The sequence below is a fragment of the Mandrillus leucophaeus genome, unplaced genomic scaffold (assembly GCF_000951045.1).
Source record: "Mandrillus leucophaeus isolate KB7577 unplaced genomic scaffold, Mleu.le_1.0 Scaffold245, whole genome shotgun sequence".
Classification (NCBI taxonomy): domain Eukaryota; kingdom Metazoa; phylum Chordata; class Mammalia; order Primates; family Cercopithecidae; genus Mandrillus; species Mandrillus leucophaeus.
Genome location: NW_012102532.1, coordinates 1,238,910 through 1,249,208, shown reverse-complemented (window position 1 = coordinate 1,249,208; position 10,299 = coordinate 1,238,910).

Here is a 10,299-nt window from a genome sequence, read left to right as displayed (position 1 = left end):
TCTGTCAACTGATCACAGGCAACTCCCCACGAAGTCACAGGGGCAATCTGGGAGACAAACGTAGTGTAGCAGTGATGGTGGCATTGGCCTGTCTGGAGCAGCCACTGTGGTAATGCTAGCTGCAGTGGGAAAGGTGAGTCCAGGGCTGCGCACTCTGTGGAGCCAGTGGGGGCTAGGAACAGGAAGGAGCCCCATCCCCTACTGAGTTGGCAGGGCAGGAGCCCTGGACTCTTGGGTGCAGCTACAGCCACCCAGCCATGGCTCTGGAACAGGGCATCCCTGTGCTCTCAGGGGGCCAGGAGGCCACCCTGCTCCTGCAGGCTCAGAAGTGTCTGCTCTTGCTCTCTGGCCTCTCCCCTCTCCCAGCACACACCCCGATTTTGGAGCAAAGTTGAAGCTGAGCCCAGTGCTGTCACAACCCAGCGGGTGTGCACATGCTCAGGGCACCACCAACATGCCAACCCCCTGCTGCCTCAGTTCTCTCCAGACTTTAGGCACCAGTGAGCACAGGAGGGAGACCAAGGGTAGGGGGCGCCAAGGGAAGCTTGGCACAGGCCTCCAGGCACCCTTTGGTACAAACAGCCTGGGTGCCATGCGTGGCATGTTTATGGTGGCAGGAGGCAGACAGGCTCCTGGGTGAAAAGGGGTGGGTCTCTGTTGAAACCCCACCTTCAGGCCAGGGATGTCCTGAAGCCTAGGGGCCAGGCTGCCAGGTCTGGGTGGAGTCCATGGCCTGGAGTGAAAACTTATGGTGCTTTTTCCAGGCCCACCCATAACCACCCATGGACAAATCAGCACATATTTCCTCCCTTCTGAGCCCATAAAAACCCTGGACTCAGCCAGATGTGAACAGGTGTTGGAACTACCAGCTGCAGAAAGGGGCTACCCACTACAGGTCTCCTCTCTGCTGAGAGCCGGACAGCCGTTGGGTCAACCTACCTGCAGAAAGGAGCTACCCACTATAGGTCTCCTCTCCACTGCGAACTGGACACTCTCATCAGGATGACCCACCTTGGAAAGGAGCTACCCACTACAGGTCTCCTGAGAGCTGTTCTATCACTCAGTGAAGCTCCTCTCCACCTTGCTCACCCTCCAGTTGTCTGCATACCTCATTTTTTGTGGACCAAGAACTTAGGATCTGCTGAATGGTGGGACTGAAAGGGCTGTAACACAAATAGGCCTGAAACATGGTCCCCTGCTTGCCACATTGTGGGTGACAAGAAGGAGAGAAGAGCTGTGGGGCCCTCCAGGGAGCCCAGACCTAGGGGCTCCGTGAACCAGGGCTGTGACACCCTCTTTGGGGCTGTACGGTTCCTGGTGTCTCCAAACTAGGCCCCACCATGTTCCCCTTGTCCAGACACATGTGGTATAGCTGGTCCAGCTGCAGCCTTGCATGGAGCCGGCACCTGTGCCAGCACCTGAAGCTGCCGCCTGCCCCGCCACAGCAACCTGCATGCCTGACTGTGTGCAGTGGCTAGACTCCACACTCACTCACTCACACACCCCTTGCCACTCTGCACCTGGCTCACCCTTGGCAGGTGTGGGATCCGGGCCAGTAGTGTGAGCTGACCACAGCCTGCCAGGCCAAGTGGGCAGAACAAGCCCAGTAGGCATGAGCAATACTCGGGCAGAAGGCACCACCGGCCACAGAGGTTTCCAGTGGGCAAAGTGACACCCCAAGGATCCCGTGACAACAGGAGTCGGGACAGTGGACATTTGGGCCACTTCTTTTTTTTTTTTTTTTGAGACAGAATTTCGCTCTTGTTCCCCAGGCTGGAGTGCAATGGTGCGATCTCTACTCACCACAACCTCCGCCTCCCGGGTTCAAGCGATTCTCCTGCCTCAGTCTCCCGAATAGCTGGGATTACAGGCATGCGCCACCATGCCCAGCTAATTTTGTATTTTTAGTAGAGATGGGGTTTCTCCATGTTGGTCAGGCTGGTCTCAAACTCCGAACGTCAGGTGATCCACCCACCTCAGCCTCCCAAAATGCTGAGATTACAGGTGTGAGCCACCGCGCCCAGCCTGCCACTTCTTCATGTAACTTACTTGTGCCTTCATAGCCTGCTCAGCCCAACTGAAGTATATACCACTTCCATTTGATGATGGAGTTCTGCTGCGTATGCCCAACTTTATGGCTTGGTGGGTCAGATAACACTCAGCTCATGCTGGGCAGCTCAGGTTGCATAGTAACTTGGCGGCCCATGGTTAAGTGTTCAGTCTCTATGGAGACTCAGTATCAGGCTAAGAGCTATTTCTTTTTCTTTTTCTTTTTTTCCTGCAGTTTAAATTCAATAAGAGGCCGGGTACAGTGGCTCACGCCTGTAATTCCAGCACTTTGGGAGGCTGAGGTGGGCAGATCATGAGGTCAGGAGATCAAGACCATCCTGGCTAACATGGTGAAACCCCATCTCTACTAAAAATACAAAAAAAAAAAATTAGCCGGGCTTGGTGGTGGGCACCTGCAGTCCCAGCTATTCGGGAGGCTGAGGCAGGAGAATGGCATGAACCCGGGAGGCGGAACTTGCAGTGAGCCAAGATCACGCCACTGTGCTCCAGCCTGAGCGACAGAGCGAGACTCTGTCTCAAAAAAAAAAAAAAATTAACCGAGCATGATGGTGCATACCTGTAGTCCCAGCTCCTCGGTTGGGGGCTGAGGCAGGAGGATCACCTATACCTTGGGAGGTCGAGGTTGCAGTGAACCATGATCGTGCCACTGCACTGTAGCCTGGATGACAGAGTGAGACTCTGTATAAAAAAAAAAAAAAAAAAGCATAGTAATTATCCACCAAGGCTGGCAGGGCTTTGCTCCAAATCCTAAGGAACAAAGCTCCAAACAATATCCCTTTCTCCACGGACACTTCAAGCATCACTGGGTCTGCTAGATCATATGGCCCAAGTGATAGAGCAGCTTGCACAGCAGCCTGGACCTGTTGCAAAGCCTTCTCTTGTTCTGGCCCCTCTAAAAGCTAGCAGCTTTTTGGGTCAGTAAATGGGCTGGAGTAACACACTCAAATGAGGAATACGTTACCTCCAAGATCCAAAGAAGATCACTAGGTGTTGTGCCTCTTTTGGTTGTAGAAGGGGCCAGATGCAACAACTTATCCCTCACTATAGAAGGGATATCTCAACATGACCCACACCATTGGACCCCTACAAATTTCACTAAAGTGGAGATCCTTAAATTTTTGTCAGATTTATTTCCCACTCTCTGATACACAAATTTCTTATGAATAAGTCTAGAATAGGTTGGGCACGGTGGCTCAGGCCTGTAATCCCAGCACTTTGGGAGGCCGAGGCGGGTGGATCACAAGGTCAGGAGTTCAAGATCAGTCTGGCCAATATGGTGAAACCCCGTATCTACTAAAAATACAAAAATTAGCCGGGTGTGGTGGTGCATGCCTGTCCCAGTTACTCAGCAGGCTGAGGCAGAAGAATCGCTTAAACCAGGGAGGCAGAGGTTGCAGTGAGCCAAGATCATACCATTGCACTCCAGCCTGGGTGACAAAGCGAGACTGTCTCAAAAAAAAAAAAAGTCTAGAATAGTTGCCACTTCTTGTTCACTAGGTCTGATCAGCATAATGTCATCAGTGTAATTGATTGCAGTTGCCAATCAATGTGATATCTTGTGGAAGGGAAAGGCAATCAAGATCCCAGAAAACTAAATTATGACATAGAGCTGGGGCGTTGGACAGGCATGGTGGCTTATGCCTATAACCCTAGCACTTTGGGAGTCTGAGCCAGGAGGATCACTTGAGCCCAGGAGTTCAAGACCAGACTGGGCAATATAATGAGACCCCATCTCTACAAAAAAAAATTAGCCAGGCATGGTGGTGCATGGTAGTGTGTGCCTATAGTCCCAGTTACTCAAGAGGCTGAGGTGGGAGGATCACTTAAACCCAGGAGGTCAAGACTACAGTGAACCATGATTGTATCACTCCAATCACGGAGAACCATGATTGTACTTCAGCCTGGGTGACAGAGCAAGACCCTGTCTCAAAAACAAAAACAAAACAAAACAAAACAAAAGTGAGCTGGAGAGTTGATATACCTCTAAGGTAGGACAGTGAAGGTTTATTTCTGGCTTTGCTGGCTGAAATCAAACTGCTTCCGGTAATTTTTGCTAACAGATATCAAGAAAAAAAGCGGCCAGGCATGGTGGTTCACACCTGTAATCCCAGCACTTTGGGAGGCCGAGGTGAGCGGATCACCTGAGGTCGGGAGTTTGAGACCAACCTGACCAACATGGAGGAACCACGTCTCTACTAAAAATACAAAATTAGCCGGGCGTGGTGGCGCATGCCTGTAATCCCAGCTACTCAGGAGGCTGAGGCCAGAAAATCGCTTGAACCTGTGAGGCAGAGGTTACAGTGAACTGAGATCGCGCCATTGCACTCCATTCTGGGCAACAAGAGCGAAACTCCATCTAAAAAAAAAAAAAAAAAAAAAGACGCCAAGTCCAGGAATGAAAGCTATTCAACTCCTCAAGGCCCAGAGGCTACTGCAGAAGAGGTGGGCACATGAGATGGCAAGGGCTGATTTTGAAAGATAAAATAAGTTCAGTTTCTCTATAAATTAATCATTAATGTCAAAGGCACACTGATGCAAGACCAGCATATGGGCCCCTGTGTCAGATGACCAAGGTTTTCTTGAAGCAGTCACTGACTCCTCAATAAAAGTTATGAAGGTTATAAAAGGCTTATGGAAGTTATATTTTATGGTCAAGATTAAAATTTTATAGATTATAAAATTTTGAAAAACAAATGTAATTGACTTCATGCTGTTTTTATTAAGGCTTGTTGTTTGGAAAATTGTCTCCCCTCTGAAAGAATGAAGATTTTTACCTTTTTTTCTGAAATCTTTCAGTTATCACTTCGGTTAAATGAATGACTTATTTTACAATGACCTGTGATCCTATTTTGTGATATCAAGTGTTGAAACCTTTGATACTTGACAAACTTTCCAAAATCAGATTATAAATTATGTCTTTTTCTGACCTAATTATTCCTTTAAGATATTAGGTTCCCTAAATTCTAAAAATGACATAATTTGGCTTATTTGTTACAAAAATTATACAAGAAGCATTGTCAAATATAAAATGGTGGTGGTTTTCTCTGGACTGTATTTGTATAAATATGATGTCGGTATGTGTTCCACAGTTATGGGAAACTCCTGTAATTCTGATATGACTTAGTGTACATTATCAGTAATAATCAAAATTGTTATGTTAAAATTGTTGTGTACCACAGAAGTAACAAACTTCCTTGCCAATGTGTCTTTGACGATGGCTGCCCTAAAACTTTTTGTCATCCATGGACAATGGTTGTAATGTTTTGATCCTCTTTAGAAGGTGGATTTATAATCAGCTATAAAAGTCTAACAGGTGCTCTTGAATGCAGGTTTTTTATAACTTTGGAGATTGCGACACTGGAATAGAGGAAAAACTTTCCCCTATAGGACTAATGGGCTAAAATGTTCATGAATATCAAGCAGAACAGGAATTAACTGCATGGACTGAACTCATCTTTCTGACTTTTTGTTTAAAACATTGCTGATCCTGGCCAGGCATGGTGGCTCTTACCCATAATCCCAGCACTTCAGGAGGCTGAGTCAGGTGGATCACCTGAGGTCAGGAGTTTAAGACCAGCCTGGCCAACATGGTGAAACCCCATCTCTACTGAAAATGCAAAAATTAGCCAGGCGTGGTGGCAGGTGCCTGTAATCCCAGCTACTTGGGAGGCTGAGGCAGAAGAATTGCTTGAACCCAGGAGGCGGAGGTTGCAGTGAGCTGAGATTGCGCCACTGCACTCCAGCCTGTGTGACAGAGTGAGACGGTATCAAAAAAAAAAAAAAAAGAAAGAAAGAAAGAAAAAGAAAAAGAAATGAAAAGGGGGTAAATGTGAAAGGAAAATCTTATGGCCCCAATACTAAACTAATGAGAAAAGTCAAGCTGGGAACTGTTCAGGGCAAACCTGCCTCCCATTCTATTCAAAGCCATTCCTCTGCTCATGGAGATAGATGCATATCTGATTGCCTCTTTTGGAAAGGCTTATCATAAACTCAAAAGAATGCAACCATTTGTCTCTTACCTACCTGTGACCTGGAAGCCCTCTCCCTGCTTTGAGCTATCCCCACCTTTCTGGAGAGAACCAATGTACTTCTTATATATATTGGTTCTCATGTCTCCCTAAGATGTATAAAACCAAGCTGTGCCCTGACCACGTTGGGCACATGTCGTCAGGACTTCCTGAGGCTGTGTCAAGGGTTCGCATCCTCAACCTTAGCAAAATAAATTTTCTAAATTAACTGAGACCACCTCAGATATTTGGGGTTCACACAGCCATGCCCAGCTGTTTTGCGTTATTTATTTATTTTGATACAGAGTCTCGCTCTGTCGCTTAGGCTGGAGTGCAGTGGTGTGATCTCGGCTCACTGCAACCACTGCCTCCCGGGTTCAAACGATTCTTCTGCCTCAGCCTCCCAAGTAGCTGGGACTACAGGCGCCTGCCATCATGCCTGGCTAGGTTTTTTGGGTTTTTTTTTTTTTTTGTATTTTTGTAGAGAAGGGATTTCACCATGTTGGTCAGGCTGGTCTTGAACTCTTGACCTCAGGTGATCCACCCAACTCGGCCCCCCAAAGTGCCGATCACAGGCATGAGTCACTACACCCGGCCCTGTTTTGTTCTTTTAATTTTTGTAGAGAGAGAGTCTCACTATGCTCCCCAGGCTACTCTTGAACTCCTAGCCTCAAGCTCTTCTCCACCTGGACTTCACAAAGTGCTGGGATAACAGGCATCACCCTCCATGCCCAGCCACAAATTTATTTCTTACAATAATGGTGAAAGACATGTCTTCTGGATCCTTCCAGTGTGGGTGAATAGTTCTTAAATGACAATCCCTCTAAATTTTCAATCTTCCTAAGCCTTTGAGTATCTTCCTCTACATTAAACCAAGGCAGGTTTGGAATTTCTGATTTACTCATTATGACCCACCTTTGATCCATGTCTCAGCCAAAGAGCTAGACAAATTGTTAGAGCTCTTCCTAACTCTCTGAGTTGCAATATTAAATGTAGAACCTCTATTTAGTAAGACCATATAAATAAATTTGGCCAGATCCAGTTTTATGTTCCTTCCATTATCCCATGCCTTCGATATCCATTCCCATACATGTTCCCAAAATTTTTGTCTGTATAAATTAGACATCTTAAGCTATCCTTTTGGAGTGTCGCACACTTCCTCATGGGTCACACTTTGTCCCTCACCTTAGGGGCCTGCTGGGATTTGAGTCTAGCTACAGGTCTAGAAGCAAAGAGGGTAGGTGGGGAAGGGTCCTGAGGAGCATCAGCTTTGTCCTGCATGGCAACTGCATGGAAACCATTACAGTTTCTTAGGCAATGCAGGGTTAGTCCTCTCAGATGGGATGCTTCCACCAGGGATGGGGAAACCTCTTTCACTGGCAAAGAAGATCCATCAGAATTTAGGGGCTCAATGTCCCCAGCTTCATCAGGGTGATGAGGTTCATAAATATAAAAAAGAGGGCTTTATTTATCATAAAGGGTTGTAAGCCTACAGGGTGGCCATTCTGATAGGCCAAGAAGCATAGCCTCCAGCCAGAAGCCAGAAACAGACACTTCAATGGAGGGCCAAAAGGAAGAGAAATTTATGCTGAGTGGGGTGGCCAAATGTATGTATTTAGTACGTTATAGGAGTGATGAGTTTTACGAAAGGATAAACATACTCATGTGCAATTGAGCTTCGTGCTTCTCCATGGGCCCCATGTCCAAAAATGTGGCATTAGGATGATCTAAGGGCAGAGTTTTTGGCCCTCTGGCATCAAAAGGTGAAGCAGAGAACATGAAAACCCTCACTGCACTCTCTGTAGACTGGTCAGAACCACTTCGTATTCAAAGCTCTCTTATCAGACATAAAAGGAGGGGACAATATGAGACAGTTGGTTGATATTACTGGTAGAGTCTTTTGAAAGAGCTAGTTTCTGTTTAGCCCTTAGGTTAGAAAACCTAAACGGGTTAAGGAGGGAGGGGTGAGCATAAGGAGGCATGCCTGGCCTCATCCCATCACGACCAATAACTCAGTTTTCAAGGTTACTCTGGGGTCCGCTTTGCCAGGAGAGGGTCCATTCGGTCAGTTAGTGGGGGCTTCGAATTTTACTTTAGTTTACAAGGGTATAGCCTATTGCTCCTCGGCTAAAAACTTGCACAGCATGTTATTATAATGAATATTGTGTATTACAATTATAATACAATTATAATGATAACTATTTGTGTGTATCTAAACACATCTAAACATAGAAAAGGTACAGTAAAAATATGGTATAAAAGATTAAAAAGGCCGGGCGGGTGGCTCACGCCTGTAATCCCAGCACTTCGGGAGGCGGGCGGATCACCTGAGGTCGGGAGTTCGAGACAAGCCTGAGCAACATGGAGAAACCATCTCTACTAAAAATACAAAATTAGCCAGGCGTGGTGGCGCATGCCTGTAATCCCAGCTACTCGGGAGGCTGAGGCAGGAGAATCACTTGAACCCAGGAGGCGGAGGTTGCAGTGAGCCAAGATCATGCCATTGCCCTCCAGCCTGGGCAACAAGAGCGAAACTCCGTCTGAATAAAAATAAAAAATAAAATAAAATAAATTTAAAAATGGTACACTTGTATAGGCCATTTACCTGAATGGAGCTTGCAGGACTCACAGTTGTTCTGGGTGAGTCGTGAGTGTGAAGAGTGTGAGAATGAATGTGAGGGCCTAGGACACTGCCATACACTATTCTGTGTGATTGCCCAGTGGGCCTCTTCCTGCCCGCTGCACACACAAAATCAATTCACTGAGACCATGGCATTGCATTAGAGGAAGAGTTTAATTGATGCAAGGCTGACCATGCCACACAGTACATGAAGCTATTACTCAAATCAATCTCCCTGAAAATCTAGAGGCTAGGATTTTTCAAAGACAGTTTGGTGGGCAGGGGCCTACGGTATAAGTGCTGCTGGTTTGTTGGGGATGCAATCAGAGCGGTATGGCAAATGATCCTCATGCCCTGACTCCACCTCTGGATGGGGTCCATAGGACTCGTTGAGTCATGAGTCCAGCTGGCGTTTGCAGAAATGCCAAAATCTGAAAAGACATCCTAAAAGGTCAACCTTAAATTCTACAACATGATGTTATCTAGATGCGTAATTGGGGAAGTTGCAAATCTGGTGACCTCCTGAACAATGGTTGGAAATCACTTAATTATGCCTACGTTTTAGCAGAATTCAGGCCCCTTTCATAAGCTTAACCTGGTGGCCTTTCACTAGTTTTACAAAGGTGGCTTAGTTTGGGGACGGGCTATTATCCCTGCTTTAAGGTTAACTATAAACTACATTTCTCCCAAAGTCAGTTTGGTTTATGCCCAGGAATGACCAAAGATAGCTTGGAGGTTAAAAGCATGAGGGATGTTGGGCATAGTGCTCACACGTGTTAATCGCAGCACTTGGGGAGGCTGAGGCAGGCAGATCACTTGAGGCCAGGAGTTCAAGGCTAGCCTGACCAACATGGCGAAACCCCATCTCTACTAAAAATACAAAAATTAGTTGGGCATGGTGGTGCATGCCTGTAATCCCAGCTTCTTGGGAGGCTGAGGCACAAGAATTGCTTGAACCTGGGAGGCAGAGGTTGCAGTGAGCTAAGACCATGCTCCTGCACTCCAGCCTGGGTGACATAGCAAGACTGTCTCAAAAAAAGCAAGATGAAGTCAACTATATCAGATTTCTCTTACTGTCATAATTTTGTAAAGGCAGTTTAGTTGGACTCTATAAATACTATATGTTTAGGCTTTACTGAAGTTATAAATACATATATAATTTTCTTTCTTTCATTTTCTTTTTTTTTTTGAGACGGAGTCTTGCTCTGTCGCACAGGCTGGAGTACAATGGCACGATCTCAGCTCACTGCAACCTCCACCTCCCAGGTTTAAGCAGTTCTCCTGCCTCAGCCTCCCAAGTAGCTGGGATTACAGGCACCCACCACTGCGTTTGGCTAATTTTTGTATTTTTAGTAGAGTCGGGGTTTCATCATGTTGGCTGGGCTGGTTTCGAACTCCTGATCTCAGGTGATCCGCCTGCCTCAGCCTCCCAAAATGCTGAGATTACAGGGGTGAGCCACCATGCCCAGCTTTTTTTCTGAGACACAGTTTTGTTCTTGTTGCCCAGGCTGGAGTGCAATGGCACGGTCTCGGCTCACTACAACCTCCACCTCCCGGGTTCAAGTGATTCTCGTGCCTCAGCCTGCCAAGTAGCTGGGATTG